This window comes from Littorina saxatilis, linkage group LG6, assembly GCF_037325665.1.
Source record: "Littorina saxatilis isolate snail1 linkage group LG6, US_GU_Lsax_2.0, whole genome shotgun sequence".
Taxonomy (NCBI): domain Eukaryota; kingdom Metazoa; phylum Mollusca; class Gastropoda; order Littorinimorpha; family Littorinidae; genus Littorina; species Littorina saxatilis.
Window position 1 is genome coordinate 32,845,879 of NC_090250.1, and position 25,400 is coordinate 32,871,278.

Genomic DNA, 25,400 nt, shown 5'->3' on the forward strand with positions numbered 1-25,400 from the left:
ACTCTGTTCATGCAAAAATAAGGTTCTGCATTTGAATGAGTTTGAATCAGGCACCTGTGTTTTTGCTCTTGTTTGTGCCCTCTTGTGAACTGTTAACTTATGAACAACCACCCCAGCAAGCAACTCTTTACTGTTCTGAGCACAACAGAAGGGCGCATGGTCTGGGCATATGGATGGTAAACACATCTCATGCACAAGTACAGGCCTGAAAGTGGCAAGTATTTTCAATTACTCGCCATGGCGAGTAAAAATCATGTAAATGGTGAGTAGAAATGTTAATCTACTCGCCACATGCGAGTAAAGTTGATAAAACAAATGGTTGTTTTGACGAGTAAAGTTTCAGTAAATTATGAGAAGTACATGTACTAGCAGTGCTTCATTTTGTGGACTTTCAGTGCTGAAGTATGATTGTGTGGATTGATCATTTTGTATTCTGTTATTCAGATTGCCACTTGCTTTCTTTTACATATATTTACAAGTTGGTGGCTGATTTGTGTGTGTTGCAGAACACAGGTCCATGAATAAAAGAACCCAGCTGGTATTCTTCATTCATGGAAAATGAAAGGAAATTTATCAGCCAGGATTCACCACTCACTCTGCTAAGGGGGAACCCCGGTCAGCCCTACAGTGGATGAACAGCTTGGTCCTTGGAGGGAAAGGTAACCACTGCAGCACTTTAGAAGGGGTCTATGTCGACCAACAGTGGCTGTATTCCCTGTGTGTTAATTTCCTGTACATATACACTAGGGAATATACTTCCGTTAGACGCCATGGAGTTACTTCAAGCTTACGAGAGTGAAAGTGATTCAATGGACGAGAGTACCAGCGAGGAAAACATAATACCAGGCTGTTGGGGGTGGGGGTGCAGATGTTTCTTTAACTAAATCCGTTTTGATAAACGGTCGAAGCATGTTTTGCTTGACTGGATGCCGCACGCGATTTCAGGATTTTAAATAGATTCTCCTATCTAACCGCAGTCACGCGCTTGGCGCAAGATTGTACGATATTATACTTCTCTACAGAAAATCCAACTGTATTCCCGGTACACAGGGAAAACACCTATGGCTATGGGGAATACACCTTCTTTTGGTCGACATAGACCCCTTCAACCTTACAATATGTGAATGTGTAGAATATTATGCTTTTGCTTAAAGCTTGTTACATTATGACTAAGACAGAAATGTTAATCATTCCCTTGGTGCAAATCATAAAAAGAACAATAGTGATCTGATATACTGTAGATCAATCGAGGAAAAGGTGTGTATGACCTAGAAGAAACTGGTTTTGAAAGTGCTGAGGATGGATGGAACATTGATGCAATATCATTTACTACATTGAACCTGGGTTTCAAACTGAAGTGCTTTTTTATGCTTCTTGTTGTTATATATACGGTCTCGATTGACTCCTGTGTTCAAGAGACTGTAAACAACCATAAACAATCTTGTGTTGTTGTTATGTGGTAGTGGTTTTGCTGTTGTCTAGCATCTACCCGTAATTGGCTTTATCAAATGCACCAGAAACGAGCATGAGTTTGTCGGATTAGTGAACTGTTTGAAAAACTTTAATGTATTTGTGGTTGACAGGTTGTTATTATTTCTATATTGTGTTCTTCTTTTTCTCAGGTGGGCTGTCTTCTGAAACATATGAATCGGGAGCGTCACATCTTTCTTCCTGAGACATCCCCTCTTGAAAATGGTGTGGCGTTTAGCTGAATGGAAACGTGGCAGTGTCCTGTTTTTCATAGCTTCGATGCGCGAAGTTGGGGATTTCAGCAGAGAATTTATTGATTGATTAATTAATTAGTTATTTAAGCTCACCTCACTCCTTAGTGTTATTTAGGGGGATGGGGGGGGGGGGGGGTGGTGTTGGCCTGGATCTTGTTAGTGAACTTTTTTTCTGGCAACTCGCATCAGAAATTCCAGGTTTGCTTTCAAGGCAATAGACGGTTTTTGAAAATAATTCTGTTAGGATTATCAATCAATCAATCAATGAGGCTTATATCGCGCATATTCCGTGGGTACAGTTCTAGGCGCTCAGCAGTGATGCCGTGTGAGATGAAATTTTATACGGCCAGTAATTGCAGCCATTTCAGCGCATATTTACCTTTCACGGCCTATTATTCCAAGTCACACGGGTATAGATAGACAATTATTAACTGTGCCAAAGCAATTTTGCCAGGAAAGACCCTTTTGTCAATCGTGGGATCTTTAACGTGCACACCCAATGTAGTGTACACGGGGGGGAGTTCGGACACCGAAGAGAGTCTGCACACAAAGTTGACTCTGAAATAAATTTCCGCCGAACCTGGGATCGAACTCACGCTGACAGCGGCCAACTGAATACAAATCCAGCGCGCTACCAACTGAGCTATATCCCCGCCCCAATTATCAGCAGTCCGGAGGTGTAAAAATCCCTGTACTGCAGTCAGGTTTTTCAAAACATCTCGAGCACGCTCTACGCCTCTGACAGGCTGTATCCCACAATCGGGACAAACGACCAACTTGGATGTGTATGCCATGCGCACAATATGATACCCCTTGCCTTTAAAAATCAGCGGTCACGAGTTCATCAGAGTTCAGAATTTGTTGTGTAAAAGATAGCCGCTGTCAGCTAGCCATTCGTGGCTCAGGTGATTGTATTTAATACAAATTTAAAAAAAGGTTTCTTATGTAGCGCACGCCGCACAGCATACACATCACAGTCAGTCGCTTGTCCTGATCGCAGGATAGCGTGAAACATGCTCCGGGAGACTGACAATAATCCTTACATAGTTATTTAAAGAAATTGTGTATTGGTACAGCATGTTATGCATGTACTAAGATAGCTATTTGTAAATATTTGGTAGATATATATGGTGGTGTCCCGAATTGCTCCCTCCCAATTTGCCCCATCCCATATGGTCCCCAATTATTCTTGCATTTTGCTGTGAGTAACATAACGTGTGCAAAGGCATTTGTCTGAAGCGCATTTCCAAAAAGACCCCCCGCGGGTTAGGGGGAAGAATTTACCCGATGCTCCCCAGCATGTCGTAAGAAGCGACTAACGGATTCTGTTTCTCCTTTTACCCTTGTTAAGTGTTTCTTATATAGTCAATGTTTGTAAAGATTTTAGTCAAGCAGTATGTAAGAAATGTTAAGTCCTTTGTACTGGAAACTTGCATTCTCCCAGTAAGGTAGTATATTGTACTACGTTGCAAGCCCCTGGAGCAATTTTTTTATTAGTGCTTTTGTGAACAAGAAACAATTAACAAGTGGCTCTATCCCATCTCCCCCCCCTTTCCCTGTCGCGATATAACCTTCGTTAAACACCAATTAAAGAAAGAATTTCCAAAAAGCATAGTTACCATTTGTTTTTTTAAATCTGAATTCGTGACTGTTGTTCTTGAATACTCTTTCGTTTAGGTTTCCAAAAATGCTGATTTAAAGGGGAAGGATAGTTGAAACTGTAACCGTTCACATTTTGCTCCCAGATTTGCAGTTGTTGTTTTTACTAGGAGTTTGGACGGGCTCGGTGTTCTTGTGGATAAGACATCGGCCTCCTATTCAGAAGGTCATGAGTCAAAATCGCGGCCGCCTGGTAGGTTAAAGGTGGAGAATTTTCTGATCTCCAAGGTCATTGCTTATGTGCAGACCTGCTAGTGCCTTATCCTCCTTCGTGTGTACACGCAAGCACAAGACAAAGTGCGCACGGAAAAGATCCTGTAACCCATGTCAGAGTTTGGTGGGTTATAGAAACACAAAAATACCCTGCATGCTTCCCCCGAAAGCGGCGTATGGCTGCCTGAATGGTGGGGTAAAAACGGTCATACACGTAAAAATCCACTCGTGCAAATTTGTGAGTGAACGTGGGAGTTTCAGCCCATGAGCGAAGAAGAAGAAGAACTATGAGTTTTACTCTTTTAAAAAAATGATTTTCAAATTCGAAGATTGCCACAACAGTAGTCTATCTCATCCGACTTGAACCCTTCAGACTCCCTGTACATGTACTTGCAGTTTAAACTCATATTTTGTCTGAGTAGTAGGTTTTGCCTTTCACGCCTCGTGGCGTGTAGGGCAGCGATTTTGTCTGAGAATAGTTTTCAAATGCAAAGTCCTTCAGAAAAACTGCGAGATAAAAATCTGGAGTGCTAATATCGTGTTGGTGTACCTTCCACTCAGTGGCCGAGTGGTAACGCACTTGCGCTCGATCGGAAGCGAGAGGTTGCGAGTTCGACCCTGGGTCAGGGCGTTAGCAATTTTCTGCCCCCTTTCCTAACCTAGGTGGTGGGTTCAAGTCTTTCGGATGAGACGAAAAACCGAGGTCCCTTCGTGTACACTACATTGGGGTGTGCACGTTAAAGATCCCACGATTGACAAAAGGGTCTTTCCTGGCAAAATTGTATAGGCATAGATAAATTTTCATCAAAATGTCCACCAAAATACCCGTGTGACTTGGAATAATAGGCCGTGAAAAGCAGGATATGCGCCGAAATGGCTGCGATCTGCTGGCCGATGTGAATGCGTGATGTATTGTGTAAAACAATATTCCATCTCACACGGCATAAATAAATCCCTGTGCCTTGAATATGTGCGCGATATAAATTGCATAAAATAAAATTAAAATAAAATCCCTGAGCTTAGAACTGTACCCACAGAATACGCGCAATATAAGCCTCATATTGATTGGTATGTAAGAAATGTTAAAGTCCTTTGTACTGGAAACTTGCATTCTCCCAGTAAGGTAGTATATTGTACTACGTTGCAAGCCCCTGGAGCAATTTTTTTATTAGTGCTTTTGTGAACAAGAAACAATTAACAAGTGGCTCTATCCCATAAATATAGCCTTATAAATGTACTCCGTGACTGTATTTGTATATGGTGAAAAGGAGAAGATATAAAATTTGTGAAATAGGACTTCGTATTTGGTTTTGTCATAATGAATTTGTTGTTTCTCTGTGTGTGTGTGTGTGTGTGTGTGTGTGTGTGTGTGTGTGTGTGTGTGTGTGTGTGTGTGTGTGTGTGTGTGTGTGTGAGCATGCATGCATGCGTGCTTATGTGTGAGTGCACAATTGTGTGTGTGTATTAATCCAGCAGAAACAGCTTCTCTTCCATACATTTGAATCATTTATATTGATACCACATGGAGACTATTCTGAACACACAAGCGTGGTTTTCTCTCTACAGTGCTTTTCCTAAAGTTAAATATTGAATTTTTAAATTTAAAAGTTTTTGGCACACCACTTTAAGATAATGCTCAAGGAAAATAAATAGTCTTCTTTTTTCATTAACGCTTTTTCTCACAGTGATGTCAGAGTCATGCACCGTTTTATGCTTGGGAAGCGCACTATACTCACTTTGAAACGTGCATAGTGTCAAAAGAAATCACACACACACACACACACAAACACACACACACACACACACACACACACACTGAAAGTATGAAGAAGCCCCTCCAACTTTTGGTTGAGTTTGACTGCATTACCTTGAGGAGACTGACGACACTTCACAATGGAAAGAAAAATAACTTTTACATTTCAGTGATTTGTTTTAAGTACAAAAGTACAAGTGAAAGTAGAAATAAATTAACGTGACACTATCCCGTAATCACATATCAGGGTCAACTATAATCAGTCCATTGGTTTACAAAACTTTATTCAATTTGTTATCATGACAGAAACAATGCATTGTTTTTTTAAGATAACTCAAGCATAAATGCTTATTTTAAGTCATCCTGGTATGTACATAACAAAGTTTAGCATGATGGCGGACTAGATACATTTACTCATTTCAGACAACGAAAACAAACAGACAAACCTGATGCGCAAGCAATCAAAAAAGGGAGGGGGTGGTAGTACAGAACTTGGTGGGGGTAAAAACAAGAAACAAAAAGAAATGGGGTACGAGAGAACAGAATTCAGCATAAGGGGAAAAAAAAGGACGACGAAGACTTGGAGCGCCAGAAATGTTGGAAGAGTGGGTCACGTCACAATAATATTAAATGCACAGAAGACACACACGCAAAGTTAATACATTTTGTGATCGGCGAAAATGGCACTAAATTACATAACGATTGGGCCATAATCGATAAGTCGAAACAAGGACACAAAACACGAGAGAAATTACGAAGAACAATTGGTCAGGCAGCATTTGTCTCATGACAGTGTCAAATGAACATTATGAATAAAATGTAGAGGCTCATGTACGGAACATGCCTGTTTGTCTTAATAAATTCTTGTACAGTTATGAATATGGTCTGATTGACATTCCGGGAATATTGCGGGATGCCTTTCAATAATATTTCAATAAACTTATAATCAGTTATCAATTGACAATAATCGTACATCTCTACACAAGGGTCAATGCAACAAATAGTGCTCAGCAGTCTCCCTTGGGTAACCGCACTCACATTTGGGGCAATCCTTGAGGTGCCGCTGACAAATCAAAATTCAAATCACTCAAACCAATACCATACCTGTCAAGTCCTACGCATTCTGCGTAATTCTTACGGATTTTCGGTGTTTTTTGGATCCTACGTCGTATACCTCAAACCATACGCATTTTCAGCATTAAAAAAAAAAAAATAAAAAAATAAAAAAAAAATTTTGTTTTGTTTTTTGCTGGCATGGACTGCCGTTCATTCATTTCTGAGGAGGAGCTTGCACCAGCCACACAACAGAAGTTCTGGCATGATGTGCGCCAGTTCTACATGGCCTGTGTGAGGAAAATGTTGAATAAATTTCCATTTGGCAGTGAAACCCTGCAACACCTTCAAGTGCTGGATCACAGTCTGGGAGCTGACACACTGACTGCCTTCTTACAGGTCAAAATTAACTCTGATGCATGCTGCCATGATTTTAAGGTGACTGGCAGCATGATTGACAAAGCAAAGATTTGCACAGATGAATACAACAAAGAACACAAGTGACAAGTGACAAAAAAAATGAACGAACAAGAGTGCAGTGTAAATGTATTACATGTAGTGGTAAATAAAGAGCAGTTTGTGTAGAAAGGAATTTATGTGTTTTACTTTTAGTTTGTGAAAACCAATCTGATTGGTTTAGTGTGTATGCGTGAGAAGTTGAATTTGTGCGTTTAACCACATCCTGATCCACGCATTAACTATGGTTTTTGATCCCCAACTATGGTTTCTTATGCCATTTACTATGGTCAGAGGCCAAAAGTACTTGACAGGTATGCAATACGCAGTCTGCAATTATGGACTTTTTCAAATCTATCTCCAAAATAATAATGACATGGTACTTTAAAATCAACGTTGATTGCAGTAAAGTAATTGACTGACAATTAAGGTTGTATGTGGGGTGCCTAAAATTTGAACTTTTCTTATTCCCGAATATTTTTTGTGGGCGCAGAAGCACGGGGCAAATGGTATTGTTTTTTTCTGGAGGGGGATCAGACAATATAAAACCAATTAGAGGCCGAGTTGCCTGACAGAAAGGCCAATTCTAGCCCCAGTCCATGCCGGTTACATGTAATTAGCTATGCACACATTTGAGATCAATACCCAACCTTACTGAGCATCAGTTCTTTGCGTTATTTTAATTTTCTTGTTTTTCTTTAAAATAAAAAAGGGAATGGTTTTATTGATGTCATTTTATTATGTCATTATCTAGTCAGCATAAATGACTTTTATGGATACAGGAGAAAGTGTTAAAATGTGAAGATTTCAAGTGTGGTTTGTGGTCATCTGCTTGACCACTTAAAATGTTGTTTCATTTGATGATACGTTTTGTTTGGTGTTCCCGCTTGAATGTGACAGTAAGTTGTACAATGTTACTGTGTGTGTGTGTGTGTGTGTGTGTGTGTGTGTGTGTGTGTGTGTGTGTGTGCGTGCGTGCGTGTGTGTGTGCGTGCGTGCGTGAGTGTGTTTGTGTGTGTTGGTGTGTGTGTGTGTTTGGTAACCGGCTTTGTACAGCGGGACCACCTTATTTTGTCATGTATTTTTATTCATTCTGGAGCTTTATTAAATAAACTGCCCATTTCAATCACAACTCTGGTCTGGTCTTATTGTCAGTGTTGCATAAATGATTGTATGTGAGCTTGTGAACATACAAAGAAAAAAGAAAGAAACATTCTGTGTCGAAATATCTTGACTAAAAATGATCAGGCGGAAGACTACACCTGTTGCATTTCCTATTATGCTCAGGCAATTATAACTGAGGGCGGAAGCGACAATGATTCGTTTTCCCCCCAGATAACATTAATTTGTAGAGACTGCGGAAAAGGAACACGCACATTCTGGAACTGATTTGTGTAAATAACTGAGAGGGTGTTTTGTCTGTTTTGTGAAACGGTCCTCACACATTTGCAAAGTTCCACAGTTAGGCAGCTGAATTAAAGCATTACATAATGCATAGTGTAAACTCTAGGCCTACTTCAAGGTCTTATTACTTCAAGATGCATACACGTGCTGTTGTATCTGTTAGTGCTTGCCGGACACCAGTGCTGATTAAAATGGCTTAGATTGTTACTAATTTGAAACTACAGTATGTCCTTTTACGTGTTGTGACAATTTTGTTGGTACCGATGATTTATAAAAAGACTTTTATCACAGGTTTATTTCGTATCAAACATTTATACTTACTTTCAAGTTCGAGTATAAGTTTACTTCCACGAGGAGAGTCTCTCTGTGTGCGCGCGCGCGCGCGTGTGTGTTTGTGTGTGTGCGGCGTGCGTGCGCGCTTAAAGATTCTTGATTCTGGAACATAAGCAGTTTATCTGTCAGGGAGTTGTGTGTGTTTTCATGGCTGCGTGTTCTTTTCCCTCTCATTCTTCCTCTCGGCAGTCCGGCTTCAGAGTCATTTTGTTCCTCCAGGCTCAAAGCAGAAAGCAGCAATGTTTTAAAACATTCAAAAACAAGGATTGTATGTGAGTGTGAGTCATAATTTTCTTTTAAGAACCGAATCATAGCACCACAAGGTTCAAATATGTGCACAAAGCAAAAATAGTGCAAAGCAAAAATTAGGAAAGCAGCATATGGCCATGACTGGAGACACTGCTTTTTGTATCGATCATTCTGCAGACGTCACACTCTGGAGAAAATTAAACATGACAGAACTCAGTACTGATGTTCTCTGTAAACCATGATTTACATCTTTTACCTTATTCCATACGACATTGCGAGTTTTGCCGTTGTTTCCCTGATAATAAGTCTCGTACTCAGGCACTGTTTGTTTTTCCTCAGTTAATATTCAGAATTTTGCCACGTTTGTTTTGTTGTTGTTGTTGTGCTTGTTTAATTTAGGTTTGTTGTTTTAGTTTAAAACACTCAAACATACGCACACATCACACGCACACTTTTACTTTTTAAGTTATAATAAGTATTGCATTCAGCCACTGTTTTTTTCTCCTCAGTTGATATTCTGATTTTTGTCAGTTTTTGTGTCATTTGTTTTTGTTGTGCTTGTTTGATTTAGGTTTGGTGTTGTTTGTCGTTGTTGTTTGTTTAACACACACTCAAACACACACACACACTAACCAGACACACACACCACCACCACCACCACCACCACCACCACAAGAATAGGTTTACACTCACTTTTTCCTCCACGTTTTAATTTTGGCAATATCATTAACCCAGGATTGCAAAGCAGGGATCATTTGTCAATTTCATAACAACGTACATACAATTTCAGCTGGTTACTGCAATAAAATGTGCATCATCACAGGTTTCTGCTGGAATGACAGTGTCTTATGTGTCAACACAAAATACACACACACAAAATGGGTGTGGTGCTGCATGCCCCATAATAGATCCTAACTTCACCCTCTAAACCTCCCTGCAGATGCATGTTTTGTGCACAAAAATAGCCTTTTAAAATATGCAGTATACAAAATAAAAATGCAGACGACATTTCTACATTTGATGGGGGAGTTGTCCTGTATTAGAATTATTTATCAAATAATTAAAGTTAACCAAAGTATATGTAATAAAACCAAGGAGTCCTCTGTTAAGTAGCTCAACACAATGATCGCAGCCCAGGGTGCTAACACAGTTAGGGTATGTTGTTCAAGACTTGGAAGGTCAAGGTTTTAAAGTATGCTTCAGTAACGGAATCTTATAACAAAGCTAAAACATTTACCACTGAAGCAAAACCATCTCTGAACAATTCAAAATTGTCACACGTACTAGTTTTACATTTTAAGGATCTTGCCAAGTGCATATCTTTTTATTGTGAAAAATTTGTATTGCAAACAAAAGAAAACACAATGTCTTGTGATCTGTAAATGTTCTTGATACTTAATACATTACAGGGAACCTTATAAATTGTTCATGTGAAGTACTGTACAGCCTATTTAGCTTGTTCATTTTCTCCCTTTAAGGTAATTTTGTCTCAACAATCATGTTATCTGCTACAAGTCTATAAACTGCTGTAAACCTTTCTGCCCTTAAAGTAGATTCATGCCCTTCTGTGTGGGCACCTTCTTCTTCTTCCTCTTCAGTGTTTGCATTTGGATGTGTGCTCTCTGGCCAAGTCTTGTTGCACAGGGGCGGCAAGGAAAGGCAACCCTCTCAGAACGTGTTGCAGAGTCTGTTCTTCCTACCCTAGCCACAGTCCGCTGTAGGTGCAAAACCTATCCTTTTGAGGTGTACCTTCAGACAGCAGTGTTCTGTGCGAAGGCGGAAGATGGCTCTCTGTTCTGTGTGAGTAAAATGGGGATATAGTCTTGAATGAGCTGGTATCTGTCTGTCTTTTTGTTGTTGATATAGACATCAAAGAAGCTCCAGCACCAGCCAAGTGTTGACTGTTTTCTTTATGCGTAACCTAGTCCTGGCAGCAGCTGTTGTCCATCTGTAAACAAGCAAGATCATTATTATAATATATTGATGGTGTATATGTTTTACCAGAAAGACGAGTAAAATACCACTTAATTTTTGTTTTAGTAATGAGGCATACATGCAGTTGAACGATCATATCTTGTGATATCTGCCCTCTGAAAAAAACCTACTATTCAAAATGTACTTTTACATCTTGTTTTTTTAACTTAGGCTTTTGAAGATCCACATTTACCACCCAAAAGGAGCCTGGCGATACTGGCATGCTTTAATTAAGATGACGTGTTACTCAGAAATAGTGCTTTTAGTTATGCGCTATAGAAATCTCCTTAATAAATAAATAAATACTGGTGGTGGTTCACTGCAAAGCATAACCTGATATGATTTCTTCATAGCACCTGACTGGAAATGAAGTTTCATACAATAAAAACTATACTGCGCCAGATTTACAGCAGTTCTGTTGAATTCACACAGTCAGAAAATTTCAAGGCTGTCCTCAACATTCTATGCTCACACACACACACACGACTTGACTTCACTTAGGAAGGTTATGTGATGCTTAAATAATCTGTCTTGCCACTATTTCATCACAAGTAACCACTGTGTTTATTGCTGGTATGTGCCGGAGTGGAGGGATAGTCTTACCCCATGTAAAAAAAAAAAAAAAAAAGCCTGGCAGGTGATCTGAGATGCCTTTAATAACACAAAGCTGCCTCTGTAAACAATTCTGCTTTTACACATGCTATCCCTTAACTTGGATTCATACCAAAATCAAGCCTAGCTTCATAGGAAACAGAATGTTACTTCAGCATTTAGAATTATGATCTTATTCCATGTACACGCCTTGGCAAATCTGACTCGATCACTACAGCAAGAAGTCAGTGTGTTGATTGTTCATATGTGACCAAGTTGAGGGATGAGCTTATCCTATGTTAAAGCCTGGCCTGAACTGAGACGGTGAAGAGAAGTAGTGTGCCTTTAATGACACAATGCTTTCTTTGTAAGCAATAGATTCAACATCTCAGATCTGGTCAGGCCTATACAAATGCCATCCCTCAACTTGGTTCATACAAAAATCATGTGCCTGGCTAGAGAGTGGGGATTTGTTGTTCTCTTTTTCGAAATCCAAAATAAGCAAAATCAGGTCTTAAAAAGGAGCAAGTCTTAAAATGGGAGTGAATTTACAGATGTTATGAACAAGAAGTCTGCGTAAACAGGGTCATTAATAGGAAGGAGTCTTAGATTGGGGTGTCTTAAAAGGGGCAGGGGTGGGGTGGTGTGTGTGTGTGTGTGGGGGGGGGGAGTCTACAGTAATGACCATAAAATAATCAAAATAATACTATTAGTCATCTTATTCTCTACCAAATTTCTAGAGGTCAAAACAATGATACAGATTTTTTACTTGTGTCACTGTTAGTGTCATTCTATGAATAACAGACCAATAGAAAGAGAGAGAACGAGAGCTCTGTGGTTTTTTTTTACCTGGGTTCATGCTCAGTTGCTTGAAAATTGACTTGTCAGAGGTTCTTCTTCAGCCTTACACCCACATGCAAGAGAACTTGTACCAGATAATGAAATAAGTGAACTTTGAAGTGCATTCATAATTAAAGCCCAATCATGTGGTTTAACCTACCTAGTCTTGAAAAGCCTGTCCGAGGAAACAGAACAAGCACCCTTCCGCAGACCTTCCTAACTGGAGAGTCTTGGTTGTAACCGCACACTTTCTAAAGTAGTCCATAAGCAGTTCCATGTGCCTATGTTTTCACTGGAACCAGCTCCTTTGTGTACCTGTGATCTGGATGAGCTGCAACACATAAAACTTTCATATGAACACTATGTCATAAGTACACCAGTTAGCATACATCAAACACCGAGGAGCATCACAAGATATGTTCTAAGGAGGTAACAACTATTGTCACAAAGTGTTTATGATACAGCCACAGGCACATGGCACTGAGTGGTCAATTGGTGAGGGGGGTGGGGGGGGGGGGGAGGGGCAGAAGTTCTGCTCAGTCTTGTCTACTGATACAACACTTTGTGGTGGTGTAAGGCAGGGAATCACACCCCAACCACTGGCCCCGCCCACCTGGTGTCGAGTGCCTGAGGATACATCAGTCCCAGTCATGGCTGGCCCCCGGTTTGACCAGACAACTGCCATGTATGGGTACATTTACTTTACAGTACAGATTAGTTTTCAATAGCAATGACATCATGGACGCACACCTGCCCAACACTGACACTGACAGCAAAATCAGCGACCAAACGTGATAAAGAGTAACTAATCGTCACAAACATCAAAATGCTTTGCATTAATTTTCTTGAAGAGGTCATTCTTAACCAGATAATCATTTATAGGCAATTGAAGATAATTATTCCACCTACAGGCTATCACTCCTATGGCTGTTACTTGTAACACATTTCATTTCTTAAAATATGTTTTGTAAAGTACATAGATTTCACTAAAAGGCACATTCCTTCTCATGAAAACAATTTGGCTCACCGTCTCAGATCTGGTAGGGCTTTAAAATGGGATAAGACATGATCTCCAGGGGTCGACACTAACTTATTTGGCCTGGGGCCACACTGGCCCCAGAGATGGAAATTGCTGGGGCGAAAAAAAAAAATCTGGGGCCCACTCTCAGTATTCACGTGCGGCAATGCATTGTCTGTTTTTCTTCATCGTACTGAAGCCAGGGAAATTCTTTCAACCATTTGACATTGAAATTACGACAGCGCTTCGCGCTTTTGGCTGCATCGGTCTCCTTTTTTCGTTTCTCTCCACCCTGTTCTTCATCTTCATTTCCATGTCTTTTTACACCAGGGATGTGTCGCCACATTTTGCGTTTGGCATTTGAAGGCGATACTTATCTCTCACGCTAAAGAGCGCAATCTGGGAGTTATTTCCCTTACGACATTGTCCTTCGACGATTTGAATGTGTTTTTTTCTTGACTGCGGCATTGATCGTAACGCAAATTTCAGTGACGACTTTGACTGGCGATTTTTAGTGATTGGCTCTGCTGGCATTAGAATTTTCGGTTTGTCATTGTTGGAATTTATCCTGGGGCGGAGTGGGCCCCAAGCTTCGGCAATGTTTGGGGCGGAACACAAAACTCTGGGGCGTTCCGCCCCCCGCCCCCCGCCCCCGCTAGTGTCGAACCCTGATCTCTTAACTTGTTCACATACCCCAAAAAGTGCGATTGTGTTATGAATAAATGCTGTAAAAGCTACCTGTACTAGTTCATTAAAAAAACAAATCACAAAATGTCACTTCACCACAGCATGCAAACAGTGTGTTTATTTCTGGTATGTGTCTAAAGGCGGAGACAGACGCACAACACAAAACCCTGTTTTCGACAAAAACACCATCTCAAAACGTCGGGGAAACACATGTTTTTAAAGAGGGGATGTCACTTGCGAAACACACAGATGAAGCGCGGTGCGTGTTTTCACAGAAATATCGGTCAGTGTCAGCTTGACCCGTCCAGCTATCGCCCTGTGTTTGAGTTTGTAAACAACACGGCTGGCAGTGCCCACTGATACGGTCAGTGTCCACTGATACGGTCAGTGTCCACTGATACGGTCAGTGTCAGCTTGACCCGTTCAGCTACCGCGCTGTGTTTGGGTTTGTAAACAACACGGCTGGCAGCGCCCACTGATATTATTGCCTCTCTTCAATTGTGACAGGATCCATAGACTCTAGTTAGGATTCATGGGTCCGATACTACCCTGAATCGGTACCACATCTGAGTCTGCCATTTTTTTCTATCTCCGTGGTGCCGGAAACCGAGTCACTTGAGTTGATCGTCCGCGTTCATTGGCTGACTACCAAAACGTGTTTTTAGATTTTAGAGCATGCTCTAAAACCCAAAACACGATGCAAAAACACGAAACAGTGTTTTCTGAAACGCGTTTTGGGGGATGTCACATGGGAAACACGCTGTTTTGTGTTTGTTTTGAAAGGAAACACTGTTTTGTGTTGTGCATCTGACATGGCCTTAACACAGACACACACACACACCATACACACATACACCAAAGCAACACAAAAGCCGAAAACATGCCTACCATCTAAATGAGGATATCCAGTTCCAACTGTCTTCTGCCACTATAACACTGCCAGAGACACCATGGTGTAGAAAGTCAGTTTAAAGAGAGACTACCTGGAAGAAAAATATATATACTATAATAATAATAAAACACCCAGTGCAATAGACATACTTTCTCGTTAAAGGCTTACTTTACTATGTAAAAACATTTTGCTTCACAATCACAGTCTCAGATCTTGTCAGGCTTTTACTTGGGATAAGATCATCCCTCTACTTGGACGCATACCAACATAGATTAGCTTGAATGTTTGTGAAAATATCCCATATTTTGAGTTAACTCACCACAGCAAGCAGTCACTGAATATATATTTTATTTTTTAGTATGTGGCCAAGATGAGGGATTCCATGTTAAAGCATAGCCATATAATATCTGAGACAGTGACCCACACTATAGTGACAAGGCAAGTGTGCCTTTAAATTGTAAACTGTTATATATGTGCATTTTGACTTCTTCATAAATTATAACCCTGATGCAGGCAGTCATCAGTAGTGGTTTAGTACCTAGAATGAGAAAAGAATGAACTTGCAAGAAAGAAACTGAGTCAAAATCAAAATACCCTTTAAATTACAAACTAGAATCCACGGGGCAGACAGGGTTTGAGGTTAGAAAGCTCTGAAAATAACTCTATCTGAAATTGACTAATAGTATTAACTTATAACGTCATACATGATACAAACAAATGAACTAAGGCTTTTGAAGATCCATATCCAATCCTGCTACACAAAGGCACAAGCAGAGGTTGAAATTGCCAGGGTCATTTTCCATCCCCATGTAGCCTGGATTTAATTACTGGCATGTTTTTTTTTAAAGAGGTGTGTCACTCAGAATGACTGGATATGGTTCATTCAATGCAGAGCATAATATACCATTGATTTCTTCATGCCATCTGATTTGCCGGTGAATTCACAGGGCGAGAACAATTCAAGACTGGCCTCAACATTTTATGCTGACTGTAAATTGTAATTATATAATATATCCACCCTAGCTAACTGGTACACTAATCACTTGCTCTGGCGGACTTCTTTTTCCAACATCATAAATCTGTTATTTGTACTTTAGCCTTTTGTGGTAAAATATTCTCATTACCAGTTGCACTCACAATCTATTGCTAGTGTATTTTGGAAATGATCAAAAGCCTTACTTGTGTTCTATAACAGCACCATGTCACTGTTGCGGGAAGAATGAGGCAGGGCTTGGTAATAACTGAGACCTGCAAGTAAACAAAACATTTTTAGAATCTCATCATGTGTTATTTTGTTATATCTATGTCATGAGGTCTTACATTGCAATAACAAACACACGCATAACTTAACTTAGCAATGTGTTCTAATAAGAGTAATTGTTTAATGAATTAACGCTGAAGAAGCTACTAGTTGCTTAAACAAATTCATAGCAAAATGTCACTTGATCACCACATCAAGCACACTGTATGTTCATTTCTGGTATGTATGCAAGTGGAGGGATGATCTTGTTCCATGTAAAATCCTAGCTCAGCTGATCTCTCTCAACTTGGATTCATACCACACATTAGGAGCCTGGCTGTTTCTGTTCAGTGGGCATTTCTCCATTTGTTTTATTTGAATGCATTTCTTAAAAAGAACACTTCCTCTGCACAGCAAGCAGTCAGGATGTTATATGAAGTCTTATATCGCGCGCGTATCTCCAGACTCGGACTCAAGGCGCAGGGATTTATTTATGCCGTGTGAGATGGAATTTTTTTTACACAATACATCACGCATTCACATCGACCAGCAGATCGCAGCCATTTCGGCGCATATCCTACTTTTTACGGCCTATTATTCCAAGTCACACGGGTATTTTGGTTGGTCATTTTTATCTTTGCCTTAATACAATTTTGCCAGGAAAGACCCTTTTGTCAATCGTGGGATCTTTAACGTGCACACCCCAATGTAGTGTACACGAAGGGACCTCGGTTTTTCTTCTCATCCGAAAGACTAGCACTTGAACCCACCACCTAGGTTAGGAAAGGGGGGAGAAAATTGCTAACGCCCTGACCCAGGGTCGAAATCGCAACCTCTCGCTTCTGAGCGCAAGTGCGTTACCACCCGACCACCCAGTCCTTTTTGTTCCAAATCAAACGTTGTTTTGCTCCAACCAAGACTGCAGATCTTGGCAAACATGTGGCCTAAAAACTAGATTTGATGACCTTACCCGTACTCACCCTGAAAAGTGCCGATCTAGATTTTGCTATTTTAACAGAGGGGACAGAGGTTGTACCTCTCCTCATGCAGACACCGCATAACAAATATGTGTAACAAATCCAGTTGCAACACTGTAGTTTCATGGCTTAATTTCATTGACTGATTGAGTCAGCAGTAGTGAGTACTACATGTCATTATGATCATACCAGTATTAGTGAGTATTACAATTGGAGCAATCTGCAGAATAAGAATTGTTACCAATACATCATCATAACAGAAATTCCTCAGTGCATGAGACATTGGTGTGTAGACATATAATACATAAATATGTAGATCTTTAAAACATTCAATGAGTCATGGGACTAAAAACTGCTAAAGCCTTATGTGGCAACATCACAAACAAACAAAATTAACCAACCCCAAATTATGTCAACCTCATGGCCCTTGTACTTGTAGTTCAAGTTGTACTGTTGTACTAGCCAACAGACATAAAAAGGAACTTAGCTCAGTAGGTGTTGATTGCTCTGCGTCATTATCAATATCATGATGCTGAGAGTCGAAATGCAGTTCAAACACAGACAGAACAAAATGGAATCTTTGAGTTTGAAATTGAATGAAAAAAAAAGTAATTTGTATGGTCATGGTGTAGAAGTTTTGAACTTTAGCGTTGTAAATTCATTGCTCCGAATCAACTGCAATCTAACCCTCCGATTTATGTCCTACGTCATTTACATACCTTTGGAGTTTTACGGAATGGGTATAACGTCCTTTCCTCTAATGATCTAGTCTACTTTGGGATTTTGCCCAGTCGCCGTCTCCTTGACCTACTTGGAGTCCTTGCTGGGTTGAATCGGCTGAGGAGCGAACCCATGACGACTCGCAACGCGAGGAACCAGAAGAGGAATCTAGGTTTATTTTGCGTGTTTTGGGCCTGCCGACCCTACTTATAGTCCGATTTACAACCGGCACGAAGCTTCTTTTCGCAGGGCGAAACCGCCCCACTCGTGACTTCATCCGATGGCCGCCATGTTTCAAGTGACAAAAAAGTAGAAACGATCTAACGAATAACTTTCATTTCAAGCACAGTCAACAAAAAAAATTAAAAAAGTACAAAAGAAGGGGTGGAGAAAATGGCATTATCTAGACAGACTCAACTCGGATAAACTAAGAGGGACTTATAACTACTGAAGATTGAGAGCACAGCGGACGTCCTGTAAATTCCCGATCCATTTTTTCCCCTTCCCATTTCGGTATACTGTTCTCTGCTTGTAACGCTACGCAACAGGATAAGAGATATCCTGAGGGTATAAGTGATACTCCCACATACGTTGCACAAGCATAATTTGACGTTACCTTATATACGGTCCAACCGGTGTGCAATGGGTACCTCACCTCCTCTCTCTCTCTCTCTCTCTCTCTCTCTCTCTCTCTCTCTCTCTCTCTCTCTCTCTCTCTCTCTCTCTCTCTAATGCAGCTGATGGTCTCTGTGTCAGTATGTATGTCAGTGTGTGTCTCTCTGGATCTGCCCATTATTACGTCATTGACTTTCAATTGGCGGGAAGTCTTTTATGGGGCCTCAAACTAAACTCTGATATCCTCGGATAAGATAAAAATTTTTTTAACTGAAATTGATCTTATCCGAGGATCGGTTAACGTGTCCCTCGGATAAGATCACGATTTTTTTTGGTCCCAAGGGGAGTCACCTTATCCGAGGAGTACTGTACTGGGTTGGATACTGTCTTGGTTTTAATGCATTTTATTTTAGCAGTGATGTTTATTTTGGGAAGAAATGAGGTCAACAGGAGTTTGGGTGCGATTTCGGCTCAAATGTACTTTAGCGCCCTGAACCCAAGTTTACCCGGCTGTTTTGCGCTCGATTTTCACGCTCACTTCTTCATTGACGTTCGAATCGATAGTTCGATGTTTTGGCATTACATTCACATCAACAATAAAACAGTACTGCTTGTTCATCATCGTCGTCCATCAACTCTCCACAACAGTAAATCCGTAACGCGCTTGTCGCCATCTTGTTGCAAGGGACGCGACTGGACACAACCCAACAGCGTTTCCGCGAAGAAAAAAACCAGACATGCGCAGTGACCCTACCGTAGCTCAACCCTGTTCCTCGCGAAAACTCGCTCATTATATGGCCTAATGGCCCGACACACACACACATAACCCTCGTCTCGATTTCCAGTCTCTCTGTTAACAGTTAGTTTATAGACGCAAAAAGACTCCAGTGCGCCTTGAGTCGCCTTGTGGTGAGATATGTGCGCGTTACAAATTCTCGTATTATTATTATTATCTGGTCCGTTTGTGTCATCCCGTTATTCAGTTTTGGCCGTTCACTGTCCTGTGGTAATAGTGAGGTTGCGGGGAAGACGCCCGACAACTCAGCACGACGACAAGTGAGGGTGACCTACTTTTTTTGCCCTCACACAGTCGGGACGGGGCCTTTGCTAGACGTTCCGGCTGGAAAATGGAGCAATTTGTCGTCGTTGCAAAAACGGAAGATAGAAATTGGTCTTTGCTGTTCAGGGCCGGACCCAGGGGGGGGGGGGTTCCAGGGGTTCCGGAACCCCACCCCTGGAAAAAGCATGTACCTTGCTTTGAGTGGTTTTTTTTTTTTTTACTAGTTTTAGCACCAAAACAATGCTGCTCTTAACCCTCAAAACAAGGCCCAGAATGCACCAGATTGCACAGATTTTAACCGTTTTTCAAAAATTTTCCGGGGGAGCATGCCCCCGGACCCTGCCACTTCGCTGATTTGCCCCCCCAAAAAAGGAGGAACCCCCCCCCCCCCCTTACAACTCATTGGTCCGGCCCTGCTGTTAAAGGTCCTTGTCTACATTTTTATACCGAAATCGCCATTAAAATGCAGAGTCTATTATCTACAAATATCAACAATACACACCCTTTTGATCAGGAAAGACAAAGCCAGTGTAGCCATTTGAAAATTCATTGTAGTATTCCAGCGTAGTACTCATAGTAGGATATCCTTATTTGGAAAATGCCAAGCGCAAAACTCCTCTCAAATCACGTGCATTTCGTGCGTTTAAAAAAAAAGCTTGGACAGCGCTCCAGTGTCAAACTGTTGCTGCACTTGTTTGGGCGTGGCTATAAGCATTGTGACATGAATTTGATTGGTCAGTATTTTAGGCAAAGCACATGTTCTCAGCAAACAGAAAACAAAATATTGGAAGCGTGAGTCACGCTACCCAAAAATAAAATCTTTTTTGTACATATATTTGTTTTTCTATAACTTCTTTCCCCATGGTTCATTCATCATTTGACATAATTTTGTATCGAAATCTAACCATAAGATTATTGAAAAAAAAAGCAAAATGTAGACGACCGCCTTTAAGTCGAGTTCACTTTAATCAAAGTATGTGTTATGGACATAATTGTTCATTTTGCAAATAGCTTTTGAAGAAAAAGAAAAAAAATCGTTGATAGGCGTGGATTTACAGTTTGTTTTGTCGGGTACCATTTCAGATGCTCACAAGTCTTCTCAATGAAGCCGCTATAAACTGTTTGTGCAGAAGACGGACGCGTCCCGAGTAAAAAAACCAAGACTATAGTGACGTCACATTTCGGCTCAGCGGTCCGGGATGCGTGCTGAAACAACGGCTGCAAAGGCAAAATTTAGTGTTTTTTACGTCCGGTCCGAACGAATGAATAAAATACTCGTTTTATTCTTTAACTTGAGATGTTTGGATGGTGCTTTCTTCTTTGTTTGAAGTTCCAGTTTGTGATCGGCTAACAAGCAAAACCATGTTTTTGAAGGGGAAAATAGTTGAGTTATAAGGGGTTGATCAATAACACACACACACACTCACACACACACACATACACACACACATCGCTACGGCAACTTGTTAAAGGAATAAGAAAAAATGTAGTCGAAACTAATTTTTTTTATGTGTGTTGGTTTTGTTAGTTGGATCGGTGGATAGGGGTTTGCGGGGGTAGCTTGGGGGGGGGGGGGGGGTGGGGGGGTGGAAGTTGAGCTAGTGATCCACACTAGGCTCATTGAGGAACAGTCATCTTGCAGAATTTTCACTGTTCATGAGTGTGTTGGTGTGTGCGTGTGTGTGTACATACACCACAAAATTCTCAAAGAACATAATTTCGATCTTATTCTATTTAAGCGACATTCACAATACATTGCAGCCTCCCCTTACACATTTGCTTATTGCTCTGCAGATTTCAAATGAGCGCGTTCCTGTGTAGCATCGAGAGTGTGAAACAACATGTAACATCATGCCCGTATTTGTCTTACTTGTGTATGCAGCGTAAGGTAAAGTTCAAGATGAGAAAGCAATTATGTGTGTGCCCGCAAATCAGTTCTGCATCTTTGTGTGTGTCATGTTTTAGCCTGTCTTCGTGTCTCAGTGTCACGTGTGTACCTATGTGTATGCCTGAGCCAGTGTCTTTCTGTCGATGTCAATATATTATGTGTGTCACCGTGCGTGCACTGGTGTATCTGTGTCTACATTTAATTGCTAGTGTCCTTAGCTAACACATGCACCCAGCCAACCTTGTTTTCCATGTCAAATGTCACCAGACGAGCTTCATGCATATATCGTCTTTCTCAGGTCACACTGATACGCCCCCAGCTAGACTTGTTTTCCGTGTCAAATGCCACAATACAAGCTTAATCAATAAAGCGTCTTTCTGGGGTCAATTACGCACCTAGACTTGTTTTCCTTGTCAATAGTGAGAGACAAAGCTTAATGAATACCGTTTTCCCAAGGTCACGTTCGCAGTTTTCGTCTGTTATCACAACGTAGGCCTATAATCGTGTAAATTTAGGCCTACTATCAGCTTCGATTATCACTGATAACAACAGGTTTTACATTCCGCCGTTTTCTTTGATATCATGCCCACAGGCGATGTGCATAAATTGATTCATTTAATTCTTGATTCTTCCTGTAAGAAGGAGTTCATAACGTGTTCAGTTATGAAACTGTCAGTGAGATATTCAAACATCAACAAAGAAATAAGATTAGTTTATGGAACGCTGAATAATTTACTAAACCCTTTCTTAATGTCTGAGCTATGAAACTGTCAGTGACATATTCAAATATCAACAAAGAAATAAGATTAGTTTATGGAACGCTGAATAATTTACGAGACCCTTTCTTAATTTCTGAACTATGATACTGTCAGTGAGATATTCAAACATCAACAAAGAAATAAGATTAGTTTATGGAACGTTGAATAATTTACCTTTCTTTATTTTGGAAAGTTAAAGCAGATTATTTGTTTCGGATTTTTTTTTCGTTTGCTGTTGTTGCTGTTGCTGCTGTTGTTGAAGTTGTTTGTGTAAATGGTCATTTTCAAACGCCTGTTATCGGGTGAAAGAAATTGAACACAATAACTGGCCCCACATATTGCTCTATGTGATAGCTTCTGACCCGCGTTCTTACCCCCACAATGTTTGTGTTTGTCATGACGTTCGTCGGCCAATACAGTGGAACCTTTCTATGAAGGCCAATACAGTGGAACCTTTCTATGAAGGCCAATACAGTGGAACCTTTCTATGTAGACCAATACAGTGGAACCTTTCTATGTAGACCAATCCAGTGGAACCTTTCTATGAAGGCCAATACAGTGGAACCTTTCTATGAAGGCCAATACAGTGGAACCTTTCTATGAAGGCCAATACAGTGGAACCTTTCTATGAAGGCCAATACAGTGGAACCTTTCTATGAAGACCAATACAGTGGAACCTTTCTATGAAGGCCAATACAGTGGAACCTTTCTATGAAGGCCAATACAGTGGAACCTTTCTATGAAGGCCAATACAGTGGAGCCTTTCTATGAAGGCCAATACAGTGGAGCCTTTCTATGAAGGCCAATACAGTGGAGCCTTTCTATGAAGACCAATACAGTGGAACCTTTCTATGAAGGCCAATACAGTGGAGCCTTTCTATGAATGCCAATACAGTGGAACCTTTCTATGAAGACCAATACAGTGGAGCCTTTCTATGAATGCCAATACAGTGGAACCTTTCTATGAAGGCCAATACAGTGGAACCTTTCTATGAAGACTCTCCAAAAATCAGAGAACATTGGACCCTAGGGCGACTTTTAATACGACGTTAATTTACAGTTTGAACAGAAAAATGTACACAACAGAAACATTTACAGTTAATTTATAGTTTGAACAGACAGTCTGAACAGAAAAACTCTTCACGATCACAAACTTGATCCAAAAAGGGGAGGAGAAGGTGAATCTTAAATCAGAGGGTCTAAAAAATGGGCTTACACTGTAAATTTAAAATATCGAACAGTCTAAAAAATGTCGCCTTTGTCGTTGTTGCATTCCATCATGAGAAAATACTCAGAAACAGTTAGGTACTTGACTAAGTGATGCTCTTCTATGACCCTATTTAAGCCGCCATTAGTATAATGGGGCTTACTGGATTTGCTCTGTCTGCTTGTTTGTTTGTTTGTTTGTTTGTCGGGTAAGACTTGTATCTCTGGGTCAATTAAGCTCAAATTTTGTGAAATTGTTAGGAATAGGGTTAGACGGGTGTATGCAAAAAATTACATTCCTAACGGTAGTCAAACGGAAGATATTAGCTTTTAACGCTTTTACAAACCGAGCCAGGGGATGAAACCCACTGACAGACTTAATACGTTTGCGGGAATTCCCGCACCCAGAACTCCGAGTTACTTCCCTTCGAGTCTCGTTCCATCACTGACAGCATGCGTTGGATTAGAACTCCGGACAAAAACAAGTGTTGACCTTAACGGGGTCAAGAAGCCTGCCCTTGGTAATATGGGGTGGGACATGGATTTTTGATCGAGACTTCATGTAAATCTGAAACACCAAAGATCCTTCATGACGACCGATTTTTGAAGAATTATTCCGTAAATAAACAAATAAATAGTGACGTCATTTGAACTACACAGTCTATATGTGGTGGGTTGTGGACGACCCACTTTTGAATTAAAGAAGGCATTTTACTTTGTTTATTTCTATTTGGATGGCGTGGGTTGTGTAGAAGGATACTTTTTATGTTGAATATTTCTTTAGAAAGTATGGGCCGTTCATGAGTAATATCATTGGTACTGTGAAGGTTAAGTGACGCAAAAGTGTGTACGTCATTTACTTTGCGTAATGAGTTACTTCCCTTCGGGTCTCGTTCTATCACTGACAGCATGCGAACATGCGTTGGATTATTAAGCCGCCTTGTAAAGGGTGCTTACTGGATTTGCTCTGCCTGTTTGTCCGGGTTTCAGGTTTTTGTTTGTCTACCCTGTCATCACGTGTAAAGAGCTCGGTCAATTTTTTAAAAATTATTTATTAATTTATTAATTACATTTTTTTAAATTAATTCTTTCTAAAAAATGCATTTATTTACTTTAAATTTTTAATTTTTTTTTATAATTTATTCATTTAAAAAAAAAAATCTCCCTCCCTGTCTGTCTGTCTCCGTGTCTCACCCCCATATTACCAAGGGCGGCTTCTTGACCCCGTTAAGGTCAACACTTGTTTTGTGTTGTGTTTCATTTTATATTGCATTGAAACACATACTTAGACATGAACATGCTTCTTTGTATTATACGCACCATACATAATTTGTGTTTGTTGCATAGCTTGCTGAACACTTTCCTTCTTTTGTTTGAATGCCAGTTAATGTACTGTTACGTTGACAGTCCGCAAATAGGTAATACATCAGAACTGTAAAAATCAAATCAACTTCGTCGCCATCATGGCAAATAACAAAGAAAAAAACAAAAACATTTACAGCTAACAACAACAAAGGGTTTTAGTAGATTGGTAGTGTAAGTGTAAATAAATAATGAAAAAAACACACAAAAAGAAAAACAACAAGAAGCCAACAAAACAGAAACAAATACAAACATAAATAATGCCAAAACCAAACACATGTATACAAATCAAAACAAACCAAAGAACAAAATCTCAATCCATGCAGTTTTTTAAATTCTTTTTTATTCATTTTTTTTACTGAAAAAGGACATTGCAACAACAGTAAACTCACACAAAAATTAATCTGAAAGGAAAATATTTACATAAATATGTAACCTTGTGCAAGTTCTTACTTTTGCAAATCAACATATGCATGACAATTTAAGTTACCTTTTCAGCACCTTGCTTCTGCTTTGGAAAAACCAGTCGGAATTCGCCTTTATATTTTTATCAACACTTAGCTTCATGTACAACTATCAGTTAAGATTGTCTAGATTTATCTCCTGGCATCTTTGATAAGGCCTAAAAAAAAAATAGGTGTGGTTACGGTAACCCAACCTACCCTATTTTTAGGGGCCGACCCTATAACTTTTTATTACATTTGTCAAAACAAACAAAAAACAAAACA

General features: G+C 40.2%; 1 long non-coding RNA gene across 1 annotated transcript; it reads right to left on the reverse strand.

Annotated features, from left to right (window-relative positions):
* Window positions 1-9,537: 9,537 nt before the first annotated feature.
* LOC138969037 (uncharacterized) lies at window positions 9,538-18,424 on the reverse strand. The gene is made up of 5 exons (XR_011456353.1): window positions 17,783-18,424; window positions 16,026-16,094; window positions 14,843-14,937; window positions 12,410-12,580; window positions 9,538-10,792 (listed from the first exon to the last, which is right to left on the reverse strand). It is a non-coding gene; the product is annotated as an uncharacterized lncRNA (long non-coding RNA).
* Between the last annotated feature and the right edge of the window lie 6,976 nt (window positions 18,425-25,400).